The 17536-nt window shown below is 50.0% G+C and overlaps 1 protein-coding gene and 1 long non-coding RNA gene across 12 annotated transcripts in view; one reads left to right on the top strand and one right to left on the bottom strand.

Moving 5' to 3' along the window:
* FOXP1 (forkhead box P1) overlaps positions 1-5076 on the bottom strand; it is a 389271-nt gene extending 384195 nt beyond the window's left edge. For 2 of the 10 annotated variants that reach the window (XM_075158627.1, XM_075158622.1), the window contains exon 1: positions 5007-5076. The gene's annotated coding sequence lies outside the window, so the exon portion shown is untranslated. Of the gene's footprint in view, positions 1-2788; positions 3227-3429; positions 3707-4219; positions 4360-5006 lie in introns of those variants that run through there. The other 8 variants (XM_075158623.1, XM_075158624.1, XM_075158621.1 and 5 more) reach the window with 8 other exon arrangements.
* Positions 3641-13871, top strand: LOC142086098 (uncharacterized). 2 transcript variants are annotated; one of them, XR_012674966.1, is made up of 3 exons: positions 3641-3733; positions 6112-7412; positions 7821-13871. It is a non-coding gene; the product is annotated as an uncharacterized LOC142086098 (long non-coding RNA). The 2 variants fall into 2 exon arrangements; XR_012674965.1 differs by lacking the exon at positions 3641-3733 and having other exon boundaries at positions 5249-7412; positions 7821-10123; positions 10758-13871.
* The last annotated feature ends 3665 nt before the right edge of the window (positions 13872-17536 follow it).

Here is a 17536-nt window from a genome sequence, read left to right as displayed (position 1 = left end):
TGTCTCAGCTGCATAAAAACATTTCAGCTCAGTGCCTCGAAGTTGCAATTAAATTGTAGTAATTTAAGATTATCACAAGAGCAAAGGGCAGTAGCAGCTCTTCAGCAGACTCCTCTCACCACTTAATGCTACTCAGTCTTGGGGTTAAATGAGCTTCTTTAGTACAAGTACCTTAAAGCAAGCGAATCGTAAACAAAATTTATACTATTTTCTGACAGCATATAATCTATTTAAATTTATTAAAGCTTCTTGGAGAAAATTTAAGATGACAGAAGTATCATTACGCCCTATAAATAACTGGACAGCCTTGCAGAAATAACTGTATTTTACATACATATTCTACATATGTGTATGCATATGTTATTTCATTTGATGTACAAATACATGCTTACCAGATATTTCATAAAAGGAATTACATTATCCGGTTCAATCTCTCAATATAAATGACCACAAGCAGTAAGAATACTAAACGCCAAGCTGCATTCCATAAATTTGCCTTTTTACTACCAGCCTTTTTCCTAATTTTTACAATGCCGTGAAACAGGAATAATCCTGGAGCTACAAATGTTTACAGTATATCATACCAAGGATGATAATGCAAATTTTAGCTCTTAAAAAAAGGTGATCCACTCCAAGAGAAAAGCATATTGCAGCATATGCTGCGCAATAATGTCCAATGCATAATTCTCTGCTCAACTTTCCTGCTCCTTCTCTCACCAGTACAAAAACTAGCTGCGTTACGATTACCGGTGGAACTGATTTAAGCAGAAAATGTTTATAGATGTTAAAAAACATTACACATTACCCAAAATGACTTAATAGCATACATGTGCATGTTTAACACACATACTTTTTATTGTCTAATTAAAGTATATACCGTAAAAATCTACAGGCTTTATAATAAGTTATGCAGGATGGTTATGAAACCTTACCTTATAAAAAGTATAAAGTACTTATTGTGTGATCTGCACTGCTAATTAAAGAAACACCTATGTGAAAAGGTTTTGGATTTCTTAATTCTTCAGTAGATGTGCACTTGGTCTGCCTCCTGATTAATATACATTAGGGTAACAGCCTTTTCCTCAGATTTTTTCTTTTTAATAAGATACTTCCATTGTTTCGGAATACTTTAAAGATATGAAAGAGGGGGCATACGCGTAGAGTTTGCAGTGAAGTGTTTGAATACAAACATGAAACTGTCAAGCAACAAAAATAACCTAACTTGCACTGGTTAAGTTTGATTAATACTTAAAACCAAAATGTTTATTAAAGTAAAATCAAGTATCTGTTAATATTACCTACTACTATATCCACTAAAAAACTACACAGTAACATAATCTCCCTAATATAGCCATGAAGCCAAGTTACACACAGTTTTGCAAAAATCTTGGCATATCAAAAATAAGGTGCCACCCTGACTGGTTGGCAATCCATTTGAAGAAAAGATATTACAAGTTTCCTAAACTCTAGGAATGCAGTCATACAACATACAATGCTTAATCACAACCAAACTCCTCTATTATACATCAACACAGCACTTGCACACAGAGAAAAAAAAACAATAATCCATGTTTCCTTACAATTCAGAGATCCAGAAATAAAAGCTGAATTCCACAGAACTTTTACGGTTTTCAACATTACACTACTGAAACGCCTTCTCCTCTGCAGCTCTAGACAGCATAAATAAAATCAAACCCTAAGTCTCTCTGAAAAGTGTATACAACACACTCCAAACCACTATCACTCAAAAAAAAAAACCCAAACCCAAAACCCAGCCCATGCACAAAAAACTAACTTTACAATCAAAATCGTAAGCAACAGAAAGCCTTGTTTGAAATAATAGTTATTTTTCTCAAAGTTATCCTTTGGTTTCACAACAAAGATCAGCATTTGTAATGGTCCATTTCTGCATAAGTGAACATATAGCCTTGCTGCCTGATCGAATAGTCCAGAGCTTTCAGTGAGGCAGCTCCTGACAACAGCCCAGCAGCAGCTTTGTTTGATCTCTCCTGCCTTCCTTAATCTGGGTTGTCAAGGTTCACTTGTTGGAGGCTGTTTACTTTACTTTTTCCAGAAAAAAAAAAAAAAGTGATTTTTTTTTTTCTGTCTCTCATACAATGACTAATCCAAAGACTAAGGGGGAAGAATGCTGCCAATGCAAGATGTTAAAGCTACAATACCTTTTTGCAATGAGATTTTAGCCGACACCTTTTGAATGGTAACTAGTGAAGAGCTTCCTCCCCCAGTGCCCTGCTCCATTCAATATGGTTGTGAGATAGTTCAAATAAAATGTGCAGGGGAAAAGATTCAGAGGAGAGAAATTGAAACCAGTAGCCCTGATTTCCCCTTCTTCCCCCAAACCTATTGCAAAGATGCACGGTACCTCCTTGCCTACACTCGCTTCTCTGAAAACTTGAATTATTTCAGGCTCTCTCAAACTTACAAAAAGTAGGAGCTTTTCAGCAGTAACAGAAACTGTAAAAATAATACTAAATCGAGTGAAATGCCTTTTTTCCCTCTGCTGAAATATTAAAGCAAACCGTGGATTAACAGCACAAGCAGCAAGTTTCTTCGATGACATTCTTGAAACTTTGTCTAATTAAGAAGCTGTCATTAGTGACATCAACATTTGGTCAAAGCAGGTAAAACGCAAGTTTAGAAAAACTATATGGAAAGGAAACACAGTTTAGAGAATTGTTTTAATATTTATAACCATCCAGCACCCTAGAAATCAGCAGGCTACATTGTGTAGACGACACGCTACAAGCAGTATACACACATTACTCACTCAAAGAACAGTTACTAAAAATGAAACCTTAAACTTCTGAGCACAGAAGTTGGGCTCCAGCTTCTCTAGAGAAGCGGCTCTGAGCGCGCTCGCAGGCGGCAGATACCTCGGGTAGGTACGGGAGCTCTGAGCGCTGCTGCTGCCAGCCTTTGGGGCGAAATCGGGGGGAAAAAGAAGAAGAAAAAAAAAAAAAAGTAGTAGCAATCTCACTCGGCTTAGTTCACTCAAAGCAAAAACACGCAATTAAAATCATTACAGCGAAGTGGCAGAAGGAAGACTCGCTAAAATCGAGGCGCTCCGCAGCCAGCCCGGCGATGCTCTCCGCGCCGGGGCCGCCGGATAATTAATAGTTGGGCGGCGGTGGGGAGGGGGCCGCCGCTGCGCCCCGCGCAGCCCTGCCCGCGCCCCGCGCAGCCCTACCCGCGCCCCGCCGCCGGGGTTTGTTTTTTTTTTTCCCAAGGAAAAGGAAAAAAAAAAAAAAAACGCGGGGCGGGGGGAGGAGAGAGGCGCGGACACGCTGCTCGGACGCCGCCTGCAGCGCGCACCCTCCGGCTGCCCGGGGGAGGCGGAATGCGCGGCGCTGCGCGGAGCTGCGCGGGGCGGCAGGTGCGAGGGGCGCAGCGCGGCGCGGCCCTACTTACCGGGCACCGGCGGCCGCCCCCGGCTCCGCGGCGCGCAGCGAGCCGCGGTTCCGTCCCGAGGCTCCGCACCGCGGGTCTGCGCGGGGGAGGGGGGGGGGGACGTGAGGGATGCGCGGTCCGCGCCCGCGCAGCGCGAAGTTGCGCCAGGCTGGGGAGGCGCGGATGTTTATTCAAATACTTCGTCTCAAAAAAAAAGGGGGGGGGGATGGGCGCAGCGGGCCCCAGGGACCCGGGGTGGGGGAGGATGCGCGGCGCGGAGCTCCGCGCCTGCGAAAGGGACTGCGCGGGCGGAAAGCCACAGCAGGTGCCGGGGGAGGGGGTGAGCGGGGCAGCCGGGCCCGGCGCGGGGGCCGTGGGGGGGGGGGGGGGGCGCGGCCCCGCCGCAACTTCTTGCCCCGAGTGCTGAAGTTGGGGCGTGCGCGCCCCTTGCGCGGCCGCGCGGGGGGACCCGGCAGAAAACAGGAGGAAAGCGCGGAGGGGGGGGGTGTGGTAGAAGGGGGGGCAGGACGCGCCGCATCCCCCTCTCCGCGGAGGGTGCGCGCAGAGCGGGGCGGGGGGGGAGGGGGGAAGTTTCCAAAGTGGGCGGGTAGGGGGTGCGGGCGGCTCCGCACCCCGCGGAAAGGGGGTCCGTAGCCGCGCACCGCCGCCACCCCCCCAATCCCCCCCCCCCCCCCGCTACCGCGCCGGCGGCGCTCGGGGGGGGGGGGGGGGCGGACACGTGGGGCCGGCGGGGGGAAAAGTGCAACAGCCCCGGAGGAGCGGGGAAAGTGTCGGGGGGCGCCGGACTCACCCGCAGGACTCGGCCTGCCGCTGCCCAGCACGGCGCGGCCCCGGCGCGGGCGGGCGGCGGCGCGGAGCGGCGCGGGCTGCCTCTCCGTCCCGTCCCTCCCTCCCGTCCCTCCGGCACGCCGAGCCCGGGCGGCGCGGCGGCGTGCTCCGCCGCTCGGTAAATAACAATAGAGCCCTCCGCTCGGCGCCGCGCCCGCGGGGCCCCGCACGCCGCCCCGCCGCGCCCCCGCCCCGCGCCGCCCCGCGCCCCCTCCCCGCCCCGCGCAGCCCCGCGCCGCCGCCCGCGCGGGCGGGCCGGGGGCGGCCCGCGACACCCCCGCGGAGGGAGATGTTGTTATTTTTTGCTGTTGTCAGTCTCTGACGTCACATCCACCTGCTGGGTAAACAAGGCTCGGTGCAAGGGAAAAATAATCATTAAAAAAAAATAAAATAATAAAAACCCGGGTGGGGGGGGGGCGCGGGGCGGGGGGTGAGGGGTGGAAGCCCCGCCGGCGCGGAGCTCCGCGGAGAACGGCCGGGGGAGGCGGGGCGGCCCCGCGGGGAAGCGAAAGTGGCCGCGGAGCGCGCTGCGCAGCGCTGCGCGCCCCTGCGCGCCGCCGGGGAGAGTTCAGCGCGGGGGCAGGCGGGCCGGGGCCGCCCCGTCGGCGGAGGGCAGTGCCGCGGCCCCCGAGCAACTTTTCCGCAGCCGCCCTCTGCGGGGGGTCGGGGGGGGTGTCAGGCCCGCGGAGCTGGGGGGGTGCGGGAGACCTCGCAGGGCCTTCCGCGGATGCCCGCGGAGCCCGCCTTACCTGCGCGGAGCGGCGAGGCGGGCGCTGCCTGCGCTCCCCCTCGCAGCGCACGCCGGCTGTTGGCGCAAACACTGCTTAGAAACACTGCGCGGGTGCGCAGCGGCGCGCACCGGCCGCTGAGCGGGAGTGACCGACCCGACGGCCGGGCTGAGCGTGGGGCCGCTCCGCGGGGGCTGCCCTGGCCCCGGCCGCAGCCCGGGCCGCGGGTCCTCATCCCGGTGGGTGCGCGCAGCGGCCTCGCGGACCGGCAGCGCGCCCGGCCGCGCCGTCGGGGCTCCCGTGGAGGGGCCGGTGGCAGCGCCGGCGGGGAGAGGTCGAGCAGGGGCGAGAGTCGGGACCGCCTGGCTCCCCCCAGTCCCGCGGCTCCGGCGCTCGGCACCGGGAAGTTTAACACCACCGGCGGCCTCAGCCCGGATAAGGAGCGACCGGCGGCCACAGGGGCCCCCTGGGCGGCAGCCGGACAGCGCGGAAGTTGCGCGGGCGGGACCGGGCCCTGGTCGGGCAGCATCCCGCCGTGCGCCGGGATCCCGACCCGCCGTCCCGCCGCAGGCAGGCCGGGACCTGCCGCCGGGACCACGCCGGCGAGAGGCGCCGGGGTCGGGGCCGGTCCATCGGCGGGCGCCCCGCGGGGATGGAGCCCTCCCTGCCCGGCGCTGCAAGGCAGGAGTTAGCGGGCGGCCGCGGAGTTACTGAGCGACCGACTCCGTTCGGGGAAAAACTCTTTTCTTCCGACCGCGGGGACCTGCGGGAACCCAATTTTCTTCCCCTCCTTTGTTTTTTTGGCGATTGCGTTTGGCTTCCCGCAGGACTGACACAAAGCTCCCGGGCCGGAGCGGGAGCTGCTTTTAAACGCTGCCAGAAGCGATACCGGGCAGCGAACCGCGCCCGCGGGGCGAACCGCGCCTCCGCGGAGCCCCGCGCAGCCCGCGCCGGGCCCGGCCCCGTCCCGCCCCGGCGGGCTCCGGCGAGCAGGGCCGGGACCGCGGCGCCACCTCTCGGCAAAGCGCCCCATCGGCGCGGGAACCGCTCCGGTAGCAATTAACGCCTTAAATTACAGTAATGGCAAGGTACTTATGTCTAATTCATTATATTTTAAATAATTAAGAGGGGAAAATCGCTGCAAATAAATATTTGCGAAGATGATGTTTGCGCCGTACTCGAAGAGACATCCTCGCAGGCCGTCGGGGGAGCGCTCCGGCTGCACCGCCGTGCTGCTGGGGAGGCAGGGCGGGCGGAGGAGCTCCGGAACGGTGCGCTTGGGCGAGGCGCTCCTCCCCGCCGAGGTACGGCAGAAAACACGGGGATTTGTGTCACTGAGAGAGGCCGCCAGCTTTAAACACAAATGCTTGCTATCCTCTTAAGCTTCTGTTGTTCAGATTTTTTTGGTTCATCTGTTTCTTCAGTAGGAAGAAAAAGGAGATGAATGTATTGAAAGAGCATTTTTTAAACACTGCCCTCACTTACTTACACTGCCCTCCTAAAAAATATTTGTTTTACATTTCATCCTGGAATAAACGTCGTTCATTGGAAACTTCTTCATCTCCTGTTTTTAACTTTGCAAATCTAAACCAGTACATTGACTCTGTAAAACATGATTAATTCCATAGACAATACCAGCGGTGGGACTTCTCTCTCCCCCTCCGCCAATGTAGCTGCTAATTGTACTTGAATTGTTTACTGCTGTATTGTTTTACAAGTGCCTGGAGAAAGATGCTTGATATTCCCACCACCAGCAGAACCATCCCAAGAGCAAATGCTTGGCAGATTTTGGCAAGGGTATACACAGGCTACAACTACAGCTTGTTAGCTAAAAAAAAAAAATTATGAAGGTGATGACGCCTCCATAATTATAGGTGTTGCTTGTTTTAAAGTCAGAATGTTTTCCAAGCTACTGCAATGCCACACCTCTGATGTCCCAGGAGCCAGGCCTTGGAGTCCTTTCCGCTTTAGTCACTGGTTTATGAGGCTTTGCAGAACACATCACCAGGCTGCACGGCTGGTTCCTGGGCCGCTTTGCGCTCCTGCGTAGGTGCAAAGCCCATGCAGGTACTCGGCTGTTACTCTACCTTTTACATCAGGCACGAGAAGTTGAGGTACATACTATATGCCCCAAAAAAAAGCTGGTGGACGTATTAAAAAGAGAAATGTATGTTGGTTTCACAGCCTGGTTTTATGATTTTCTGGCTTTGTTTCAAATATGTCCAATGTTCTCGCGGTGCTTTGTAGGAGAAGAGAACCTACGAGTACCCCCGTGGCAAAACCCGTTCTGGGGAAGTCGGCGGTTGCTGCTCTCCACATTCCCTCACTTTGTGTGTAGAGTTGGGGCGAGTCAGATCCGTCTGGCAATGGATACCCTTCAAAGAGGCAGGCGATGCCACTCTGCCCATCACATGGTAAGCATGTGAGGTGAGTAACACCTGACATTTCTTTTGCCCAGATAACTTTAAGGATGGGAAGGGCTGACTTGGCAATAAGGGCAAATTTTAAAAAACAAACATTCAGCTCATAGGCTGAGCCCAATGCAATTGGCAACACTTGCGCTGACTTCAGTGGAAGCAGGATGCATTCTCCAATTGGGGAAATCCCACAAAAACTGACACAGCTAAGGTCTCATTGGTTTGTCTGATGAAAGGAAATGTATAAAAAAGTCCTCCCAACTGAGGACTGTAACCAGACCCAGATAATTTTTAAAATTAAATATTGTTTTATATCATCTCTAAGAAAAAAAGAAGTTGGGTTTTTTTTTTCAGCATCCCTAACTCTGATGCCTGCTTTGCAAGTGCGTTCACACCCCTTGTCTCGTTTTGTTTTTAGACTTTCCTGATTTCCCTGGTCACAGTGGAAGCCGTGTCCTGGCCTGCACCAAGAGGACGAGCTGGAGCAGAACCGAGGGCCGGTGCCGGGCTGGCTGGGGCAGAGGAGGCAGCGAGCAGCACGGCCTGCTTACTGCTGCTCGCGAGGAAGGCAAATTGCTGTTCTGCCCCACGGCAGCGGGATCCGGGGAGAGCAGGCTGGAGGTGGGCTTCACGCACAGGGCAGCGGGAGCCAGGCACACAATAAACTGCATTTTACTCTGTTGTGAGTCCAGGGGAGCTCCACTGCCGTTGGAGTTGCTTTGGATTTCCATTGGCAGTGCAGAGACACGAGTTTCGGATTCACCCCAGGCTCCTCGGGGTTCCTCAGCGGACAGAAAAGGCTCCCCACGTCCATACCCACACTAATCCTCTTTACTCCTCGAGGTGTCCCACAACTGCCGCTATAGCAGAAGCCACCCAGAGATAACTTTTCTATAGCACATTTCCATTTGTCCTGAGCTGCCAGCCAATACATATTTCCTTTTCCTGTGGGGGCAATGAATAGCCATTTGTATTTGCGTTGGACTATTAATCTGCCTGAATTTGGTAGAGATTCTTAAATGAATATTCATGGGAATTAATGTCATTTAATTCCTATTGCTTCCTGAATATAATTACGTGCTGTACGTGAATTGGCAAACACCACAAGACATCCAATCTTGTTGAAAGTCTATGACCAATTAATTTGAAACACCACAAGCTGGACACTCGTGCAGTACTGAAGATGCCCAAAGCAGCCCCAAGATGCAGCCTGGCTTCAGGAGAGGAAGCCAATGAAAGAGAGAAGGTGTACACTGTGGAAAGCAAACAGTGCCTTTAGGGATGGAAAGTATGATTAAAAAGGTATTTTTATACAAGCTCTTCTCCAGGTCTCCTTATCTACATATAGGGACTACCCTAAACATTTGTATTCTCTTGCAAAAAAGCTTTAATTTTTCCCTTCCTCACCCATAGAAAAGCATCTTTCAGGGCCTCCTGTTCCCGGTCCCTTTTGAGACCCAGCATCTTTTGGAAGACCTTCAGCACATCCTACAAATAAGAAATGCCCAAGTCCAATCCTCCTTCCTCACAGCAGCTCGCCTGCCAAAGTTCACGCTGTTCCTCCAGTAATAAAGCGGTAATCAGCTCAGTATTGAAGCAAAACCCGTCCCCAGCATCAGTGCTACCAACCCCTGTCGTAACATAACAAGGACTCTTCCCAAAATATTTGGGCTTGCCCTGTCACAGTGAGAGGCGTTCAAGTTCAGCGCTCTGTCAACAATGCCAGGTGTCTCCTGAACCTCCGGCGCCCGAGCCAAGAGAGCGAGCTCAGAAGCACAGGAATAGTCATTATTCACATTACTAAAACATAACGGAATGTTTAAACAGATAACGTAACAAAATCCTTCACAGCAAATAAAAAAAAAAAAAAATACTGTTTATTATTTATCCCAGTCAGATAGAAAATGAACTCAATCTCCTGGAAAGCAAAAGTGAGGCACTTTTTTTTTTTTTTTTTTTTTGCAACTGACAGCCACAAAAAAAAATTTCTATTGTGCCAGCTGTGCCCCTTTGAAGGAGCTGATGTTCACTGCGGCTTTTGATAAACCAACTGGCAAATTTTTGGGGAAAAAAAAAAGTGACTCAAAGCCAAACACAAACATCTAAGAAAAAAACTGGTGAAACCAAAAATCCAAGAACAATTTCATTTTGAGTCAATCCGAAGATTTCATTTCAATTTTGATTTTTTGGGGGAATAAGAAAAAAAAGACACACACCCCCTTGCTTGAAAATAAAATTAAAGGACATTTTGAACACAAAGTAGTTTCAAAATGAAAAATCAAAGTGTTTCATGTCAGAAGTGTCAAAACTAACAGCTTCAGCATTTGTCAGAGCTTTTTTGAGTTTTTATAAATGACAAGTTTGGCACGTGTGCACGAACCGTTTTGGTGCTGCTGAATCTGCATTTTCGCATGCAAAAAACGGTCGGGCGAATTTCTCTGCGCAGAAGCCCTGTTTGCCATTCCCTTTGTGCGGAGGCCAGCAGCGCTCTCCCCGAGGGCTGCGCTGCGACGGGGCCTCGCTGACACCTCTCAGCTCCTCTTTGGCTTATTAATATTTTACCATTCGGTTTGCAGGACTTCACAGGCCTGGTCTTTTCCAGAACTGGTTCCCTGGTTAGCGGGAGGAGGTACAAAGGTTAGGAGAGACCGACTGTGCATCTCCGGCTTGACGCGCTGCTGTATGACAGGCTGCCACGGACCTATTCTAAGGTGACATTAGGTAATTTATTAGCCTGGTTCATTACAGCCTTAACAAAGTTGCAGGCTAAGCTCCCTTTCATCAGCCCGCTGCCTTTCCGAAGTGAGGGTTTTCAAAAAGTGTTTTCTCCCGAGAAGTTTGGAGAGGTTTCGGTCAGGTTTACAACCTACCTAGCAGGAGGGCAGGGGTGGAAGTAGGAGCATATAGCACCCGAAATACGGCATTTAGTTTAGAAATCTCTGAATTACATAAAATGCTACTGCTATAAAAATTTACCGTGAAGTATTTACAATATTAGCAACTGAATCTATTCTTGCTATGAAACCAGCAGCCATCCGGATTTTGCGTGTTTCCCGCATAGCTGCCTTTGCTGCAGGTTTGGGACAGTGCCTAGTCCCCAGGAAAGGCAAAAAATAAGATCTTTGCTGTAAGCTCTGCAATCGCTTCTGCAGATAACAGACACCTACCTGCCTTTTGCTACCAGATTTCTGTAACGCTTTCTACATCTCTCTGGTGACAGCACCGCTTCTTGCTGTATCTTGACAACTTCTAATTAACCCAGTCTCAGCATCTTTGAAGCTTCTGTAGAAAACCAATGTACTTTTCTAGAGCAAGGGACCCAATTCAAAACAGCATCTCTTCCTCTGACTTCCAGGACAGCCTTTACTCCACAGGGGCTGCAAAACCCGGTCATACGTAGCCTGACTCCGCTGAAGGTCAGACCAGCTCCTTCCCTGCCCTTGATGGAAGGTGGGATTGGAAGCAAGCAGAGATGGAAACAGGTTTCTCGCATCTTGTTGGCATTTCTGGGACTGCTCGAACTCCCGCTGCGGTGCGCACAGAAATCCCCACGAGGACATGCCGCCCTTTCAGCTTCTAGTCGGATGACCAGTCCCATCTCAACGGGATGGTCTCCTCACTCCCTGCCCCGCTCTCCCCACGAGTTAAGCAATCCTTCCCCAGAGCTATGCTGTGAAGGCAATGCAGTAATTGCAATTTTCCTCATGAAGGATTTTCTGTTGATGCTGTCTCAAATGTGTACTATGCTGAAATATTATTTCATCTTAATTTTTGCACTATTATGACTCTTTTTTAATCCAAAAGTCCAACATCAACAAAGATTAAAGCTTTTACTCTAGTTACATATCTATGAAAACAGCAGTCTCCTGTGTCTTGGGAGATAAACACTACCAGATGCTGTAGTAAACACCAGAAAGGGGAGAGAGGAAAAAAAGAGAGTGGCCAGGAGAAGGAAAGGGATGCAACTAAGTTAGAAACAGCAGAAGAGGAGACCAGAGAAGTAAATTCCTGGTGGTTCTTGCTATGTGGCAGTGAAGAGGTTAAACCCCGGTACGCTGCCATCTCTAGACAGAACTGGTTGTTATTGCATTGATAAAACCCCGGGTTGTGTTTTCCTTGTCCATTTTGACCCGTATCTGACGTTAGCATTGCAAATGATGTCTGCTGCCATTCAACTAGTCAAAGTGAGTGGACAGAAACAAGACAGAGAGCCTAGCAAAGACGATACTAATGGAAGGGGTGGGGAAAAGACTGATTTACATGTAATTAATTATTATTTATGTAAAAACCATATCATTGTGGTGGTTCTTGACATTATTTAAAGCTTCTTTTCAAAAGAGGAGTCTCCCCCGTTAGTGCACTAATCTTCTTTTCTGTGCTGCAAGTACGAATTGTGATATGGCGGTAGCCGCGTTGGCCCATCACCACCACTCGCAGGGCTGACATCCGTCTGCCCAAAAGAGCTAAGCGGAATAATCCTGCCTCCTCCTAAACAGGTGACTTTGCATCGCCAGGGCCATAGGAAGGTAGCGAGTCATTCGGTGGGAAATCGTCAGACCTAAGGCCAATGTCACGCAGAAGCTGACGGCTGTGCATAGCCATTGTGAAGAAGTTTCAGATGAAATAAATGTATTTTCTTCTGAACTTGTAAAAGGATTAACTTATTTATTTGATTTCAGCATCTACTCACAAAATAATTACCTAGCCCAGCCCCAAGGTATCTTGGCAATGTTGTTCGAGACACACTCCAGCACAGACAAAAGCTCCCGCGGGAAGACATCAATCTTTTTCCTGTGCAAATGAAACTGGTCCACAAAAATGAAGGGCACAGCTCCACCCCAGCTCTTTCAAAATTCAGCTGTCTCAGCCATAGCTCCAGTCCAGCTTCCAAACACGTCCCTGCCCACTAGTTTTCACAGGAGCTAGGTCAAACCTCAAGTGCATGGATTACATATGGCAGCATGACCTAATTTATTCAGGCTCCGCTGGACAAAATCTATACGGTGGAAAGCTTATTGGCAGTGTCTCGCTGGTTCTCTCTAATTTGCCAAAGGAGCTGCTGGGCAGGAAACTCAGTTAACCTCAATGACAGTAGGGACAGATTAAAGGGAGCTGGACTCAAAAACAGGCAGGTCTCAAGCAATCTTCTTAATACAGAAAAACAAACCACAGCACTAATTGGAGCAATTGGATGGGGTAGGAACTTCGGCTCGAGCCTGGGAGCGGAGGCAGGAGCGGATGGGATGGGCAGTGCTCATCAGAGGGAGGGATGTCACCCGGACGGATGGTCCCACGCACCCGTTGCGCTCTCCGCACAGCCCACGAGCTGTGCCAAGGGGGTGTCCCCAGCCACGTCTCCCCCACCCGCCATCTCCCCCCCACCCACCTCCACAGCATTCCTCCACAGCATTGCCTCTGCCCGTGCTGTCAGCTCCCGGGGGCCGCGCAGTGATGTTCGCTGGCTGCTGAGACCTCAGGACAGTGCTGCCCAGCTTCTGGAGGACACACAGAGCAAGCCCAGGTTTGCCTGCTGGAGACTATGCAAAGAAAACCAAGAGCACTGGAAGCAGAAATCTGCCTGCAAGGCTCTCACCTACCCTTCTGCTTTTAGAAACAGCATAATATTTCATGTTCTCCCATCATTGCCTCTTCAGCTGCTGGGAACACCAAAGCATAGCTAATCCCACCTGGGGGGGGGGGGGGGGGGGGGGGGGGCAAATCTCCCCCCAAACATACTTTTGTCCCAAGCAAACAATTTCCAAACAGCAAAAACCAGTATTTCACTCAATCCTTGCAGACCCCAGAGCTGTGGTGGGATGTTCATCCTGGACAAAATGGCTTGTCCAGCCTTGCCCAGTTTGTGAATGAACTCTGATACCAGGCAGGGACCTGATAGCCCAGTTGGAAGGAAAAAAAAAAAAAGAAAAAATAACTTCTCCTAATAGAGAATCACGTTCCCCTTTGCATTATTTGTTTTGTCAAAAGCAGCAAAAGCTACTGCCATCAGCTTGAGACCAAGCGAACTCAGCTCACACACAGAGCACGCTTGGCACAAGGAAACGTTTTCACCTCTTGGAGCAGGCTCTGAGAAGATCAGCTCGCCTTGCTACCCGCTCCACTTCAGACGCTAGATGTTTTCCGTTTTGGTATTTTTTTGCCTACATCATAATCAACACATTTTGTGTTTTATGTTTTGTGTTTTATTTTTAAGCTGGTTTATTTTTTTAAGTCACATTTACCATAGGGACAAGTAGGCTGCTATCTCTGTATTCCAACCTTCAAACTTGGTAAAACTGAATGAGGTCAGTAGAGGGACTGTTTTTCCTACTGAAATTAGCACAACCGTAGGGCAGAAACATTATCAGAGCTACCGAAAGCTTTCTTTATCTGGTCGGCCTAGAGACCAGATGTTTTGCTCAAATTCTTTGGCTCTCGGTGGTTCACAACTGCTCTCTGCCATCTTTGCACATCAAACATCTGCAGAGTAAAGACAGTGTTTTGAATCTCGGCAAAATTTCAGACTTTCAGGAGGGCTATTATTTCTGCTGTGGGTTTTTCAGAGAGAAGAAATTATTTCAATGGGAAACCTCACACCCAAGAACCTTCTGGCTGTTTATTCCTACACAGGGTAATTCTCTGGCTAACACATTACAGCTTCCACCCCGATACTGTGAGAGACGGAGGCACATTTCCATCAACCCTCTGACTTGGTTAATCACATCAAATAATTTGTTTATGAAGTTCAATTCTACAAAGCCCAACCTGGAAGCAAGTATTTATCCTCCCAGATACAAGCACTTTTGCTATAATTTCTTTTAAAGTCAAAGCTGATCTTTATCTACAAAAGGCCGGAGCAATAAGTATTTAGTGTTTAGAAAACACGGCTCTTTCACCACACCTGCAGCCCGGCTGCCAACTTTCAGCCATGTGGACTCTCCACTGCTCTGGGAGACTCCGGTGCAGTAAACAAAGTAGTTTTCCCTGGCTTCCCTTGTGCCAGGTACCTCTCCCAAATGTCTTTACGTACTCATGCCCTAAAGGTCTTCACGCAGGTCCTGTTTCCACAGCGTTTCCAAGGGCTCGGATTTGGTGGTGGTGGTGGGAGTTGGTGGTAGTTGGGTTTTCCTCCACTTCCTCTAGGTCGTCCTGTTAACGACTTTGCAACAGATGCAGAAGAGCCTTCACTGTTGAACAGGAGTGGGACCCGTTTCAGGAGTTACTCCCAAGATTTTCCCCCCCTCCTTGATGTAAGAGACAAATTAAATCCCATCTTTTTCAGGCTTTTGAGGGAAATTTGTTACAGCACCCAAATCTGCAGCTGTCTCCCACGAGCTGCTTCTAGCTGACTCAAGGTAATGTCCCGTAAGCCTCTCCCTTGGCATCTCCAGTGTTCATTTTGGTCATAGCAATGCCACTGAACAAACAAACTTCAAAGCAAAAAGCAATGCCAGAGCCAGGGAGACGCGCCTGGGGGTGAGAGAACTGGGATAATAAAACTCACAGCATCACCCCGGTGCCAACAACCCTGTACTTTTTGTGCCTCTAATTTCTGCAGTTTCTTGGAATGGTTTCCTACGACACCATTTCATTTTGGAGATGAAAGGAACAGGCAAGGGTTAAATCGGAGCCGCCATCCCCCACCCCCAGTCTATTCACAGCAGAAGGAAATCTGTCTCTCTCCCACCCCTCAGCATCCTGTCTCTGCTGCCTTGGAAAACACACAAATCCCTTACAGCTTCCTGAGGGGCAGAGACCTCAGCCCGTTCCCAGCCGCCCTCCTCCCCGGCAGACCCTGCGGCATCCTGGTTTCCCTGTGGCAGAGCACCCTTCCGGGGGGCTCGATGCCCCATGCCGCAGCAGCTCCGTCTCTCCTGCCTGGCCTGGCCAGAGGAGCTGCCCTAGCAGCACCAGCTGGGTCTCCTGGGTGTTACGCCGGGTGCTAAAACTTGGCCTTGGATGCAGCAAGTACCCAGCAGCTAGCACAGCTCTTCCTTGATCATGGGTTGAATTATTCCTAAGTGGTTTTTGTCCCCTTGTCCTCCTTACCAGGTCTATCCCCACAGCTCGTTTTCCCTTTTCTCTCTACAGTTGATGAGGACAGCCAGAAGGGACGTGACGCTGCTTCCTCAAGGTTGTCCCAAGCTTGTCCAATGTGTTCCCCACTGAGCATCCAAGACTTTCCCCATCCCACTGCTGCCTGCCCTGTAGCTCCGAGGAGCTGAGACTTGCTCATGGCAATCAGCCACTGATTGGGGAACCCACAGGCAAGTTTCAAGGTTAAATGAAGTCACCCAAGCCTCGGGAAGTCCCCCAGAGGTCACACAGGTGTCATTGCTTTCCCACACATGGCCCTTGGGTACTGCCGAGCACGCTTGCCTCTCTACTGAGCAGAAAGGCCAGCTCCAGAGCCGCAGGTCCTCACCCTCTTCCCTTCCAACAGGCTCAGAGAATGGACCAGCCATCCACCTCCCCCTTGAGATACAGGGGATGGGTGCTACGGGGAGAAGCCAGCCCTTGGCACCCAAGGAGGCTCAGCATCGCTCAGAGGACCCAGGAGACGTCCCACCCACCACGACCGCATGGCACGGCACAGCCAGGAGGTGCTCAATATCCGCACAGCAGCATCACCTGGAGCTGTGCCCATGCTAATAAGCGCAGTTCGAAGCATGAAATGGCTGTGCTACCTCCGGTCCATGGGCTGGAGCGCGTTGCTGTCAGCTCTAGGGCCCCCGAACTGCACGCCGTATGTTACTCACATGGAGGCATGCCCTGAGAACGCTTTCAAAGGGCAGGTACTGCACACTTTGCATCCACGTGGGGAATCTGCGCAACGTAACTAGGGCACTGTAAATTCACACCCTGGCTCTCTGTGCTGTAACTTGTTCGTGGAAACAAGCCCCGCACGGCTTCTTCCAACGCTCCTGGTCACGGGGGAGCGGCACGGAGAACTACAGCGTTGCCAAATCTAAACATTCAAAATCATGAGTCATAGTTTCCAAAAATTATCTAACTGGTATTAAAAAAAAAAAAAAAGAAAAAAAATTAATGAATTCCTTTTTTTCATCTTTCAGATGACACCTGAAAGTTTCTCCACCAGTTCCCGGTGCTAGAAACTCCAGGAAAAACAAACACATGACAGAAAGCAGAAGTAGAGATTTTCACGCATTCTCATGATTCCAGAAGCTGGAGCTTTAAGGAAAAAAAAAAAAACACAACAATAAACAACAAAAGGCTTATGATACAAGGATTATGATTTGGCTAGCAGCAGAAGCAAAACCTCATGATTTATGTGACAAACCCCAACCGAACAACTCAGCTCAAAAACTTGGAAAAAGAAGGTGAAACATTCCAGCATCATTTTGGCTGCCAAAATAACAGAAACAATCGTGCAAAATTTCAACACAAGAAAAAAAAATATTAATGAGATTTGTTCCACTTTCATGAACTCAAAGACAAACAGATGTTGACAAAAAGATGTTGCAAACAGTTCTTGCTGTTGTTCAGCCAAGCCCAACTTGCAGCGATGCGAATGCATCTCTCGTTCGTTATGTCACCCCCCTTGCTCTCCCTTTTCACTCACTCACACAGAGCAGCCAGTGTCTTTGCACGCTGTGTGTTCTTTCACCTCTTTTACCAACACAATGGGCTTAATTTCAGTCTCTTGTATGCCACGTTAACAGTCGCAATTAATTATTCTCATTTATTCTGCAAGAACACACCTGTACTGGGTACTTGCCTAAGAGAAAGAGGCACAGACTGGGTTTCAAAGACACAGGAAAAGTCCCCGCTCCCTAGGAACATCTGCACTTTTCAATATAATTCTAAAATTTGGACTACAAGTACCAAAGGGCTCAGCTGGCTCCTGTGTACTACTTTCTGTCCTCCTTCAGTACTGAAGCAACCCTTAATTTTATTTAGTCTAGATTAGACCTGTAGGACCCAACCTAAACGATACCGAGATCCACGAGGCGCTCTCCTGGAAAAAAGCCTTCAGAAATGGATCCCATGTCCAAATTGAAGATGACGCCAGCACTGGTTTCATTTCAAGGCAATCCAGATGTTCAGTAAAGTGATTAGGAAGTGGTGTGTATCAAATATAAGATACTCTGCATTGAACTAATGCATTTATTTGCT

The sequence above is a fragment of the Calonectris borealis genome, chromosome 10 (genome assembly GCF_964195595.1).
Source record: "Calonectris borealis chromosome 10, bCalBor7.hap1.2, whole genome shotgun sequence".
Classification (NCBI taxonomy): Eukaryota; Metazoa; Chordata; class Aves; order Procellariiformes; family Procellariidae; genus Calonectris; species Calonectris borealis.
Note: the sequence above shows the minus strand (reverse complement) of the source record. Positions and strands in the feature narration are given on the sequence as shown.